This window comes from Sycon ciliatum, chromosome 13 (genome assembly GCF_964019385.1).
Source record: "Sycon ciliatum chromosome 13, ocSycCili1.1, whole genome shotgun sequence".
Lineage (NCBI taxonomy): Eukaryota > Metazoa > Porifera > Calcarea > Leucosolenida > Sycettidae > Sycon > Sycon ciliatum.
The window spans coordinates 6059010-6060957 of record NC_088655.1 but is presented as its reverse complement, the minus strand read 5'-3'; positions in this window follow the sequence as shown (position 1 = coordinate 6060957).

Sequence of the window (1948 nt, the reverse complement as noted above, 5' to 3'; positions counted from 1 at the left end):
GAATTTCTGCTCGCGCTGTAAAGTGTAAAGTCCCTCTGGCCAACTCTTACTTGTGCTGTGACTTTTATTTCATTGCCTACAGGATGAAGTTGAAACAAAAGTTCAACTGCTGAGCAAGTATTTTGTTGATGGTCCTGGAAAAGACAGTGGAATTACATCAATGTACTTACATTTTGACATTACCAGGTAGGTGTCAGCACAGCCCGTGGTGTGTGTGTGTGTTTGTCTGTCTGTTTGTCTGTCTGTCCGTCTGTCTGTCTGTGTCTGTGTGCATGTATGTGCGTCTGTGTGTGTGTCTGTGTCTGTGTCTGTGTCCCATACAGCACAGTGGTATATGTAGTTCAATCACGAGATCGCGAGTTTTAAGAATGAAATGACACTTTAAAGTGAAGCGTTCCATGTTACAAGTCCCTGTCGACGTGTGGTAGTAGGGTGCACAAATTTGATGGGAATAAAAGATTAACGGAGCGTTACAGCTTTCTTAGACGCACACGTTTTGACGCAGAGGCCAGAAGATTGCTAGTACTTGTACACACAGTGATATTAGTGGCAAAGGTATGTGTCGTGCTGGGTGTGCAGGTATGTGTCGTGCTGGGTGTGCTGGCCCAGCAGTCTATTAGGATTGTGTTTCCACTTCTATTTTCTCCGTCTGATTCCGTCTGTAGGGGTCGCAAAATGACATCACTAAGTGACTATTACAACGTGTTTGGGGACTCGGTATGTTGTTTGACATCTACTCACTGCCTTGTTGCTGTGCTCTATCTGTGCCAGTGCATTTCTTTGTGACTGCACAACGTCAGTATTGTGAAGTGATAGAAGTTACAACAGTGCGGCCCAATGAAGTCTGATTGTGTGAGTCAAAGTTGTGCCCTGCACCATTTAGCAGCCCAGTGTTCGCAGGTCTAGGGCTGTACAGGGCTCAGAGTGGCATTCGATAGCTTGATCGGATTTCGTTGAGCAGCACTGTAGAACGAGAACGTCCCTGTAGATGAAAAGCGTGTACTCCGTCTCCCTCCATGAGTAGTGTCCTATGTAATGCATACCGAGTTTTGGCAGTGCCTCTTTTCCCTGACCATCGAGTCTAAGCTCTCTCTCTCTCTCTCTCTCTCTCTCTCTCTCTCTCTCTCTCTCTCTCTCTCTCTCTCTCTCTCTCTCTCTCTCTCTCTCTCTCTCTCTCTCTCTCTCTCTCTCTCTCTCTCTCTCTCTCTCTCTCTCTCTCTCTCTCTCTCTCTCTCTCTCTCTCTCTCTCTCTCTCTCTCTCTCTCTCTCTCTCTCTCTCTCTCTCTCTCTCTCTCTCTCTCTCTCTCTCTCTCTCTCTCTCTCTCTTCTCTCTCTCTCTCTCTCTCTCTCTCTCTCTCTCTCTCTCTCTCTCTCTCTCTCTCTCTCTCTCTCTCTCTCTCTCTCTCTCTCTCTCTCTCTCTCTCTCTCTCTCTCTCTCTCTCTCTCGCTCTCTTCATTATTATATTCGCACAAGACCAAGCGAATACACACAATTATAATATTAATATAATTGTGTGTATTCGCTTGGTCTTGTGCTTTTGTACTTGTAGCATCTACATGAGAATCGCTTGGCCTGACGTACAGAATATCGGCTGATGCCTTTTTCCAAGGTAATGACATGTATGCTGGCACTTGTTAACTGGCTATCGTCATTGCTGCCCTGTGTATGTACGTGTATGATAACGCAGAGCCACGTTCATTGCATAGCCACTTTCATTGCATAGCCACGTTCATTGCATAGCCACGTTCATTGCATAGCCACGTTCATTGCATAGCCACGTTCATTGCATAGCCACGTTCATTGCATAGCCACGTTCATTGCATAGCCACGTTCATTGCATAGCAACGTTCATTGCATAGCCACATTCATTGCATAGCCACATTCATTGCATAGCCACATTCAGTGCATAGCCACGTTCATTGCATAGCCACATTCATTGCATAGCCA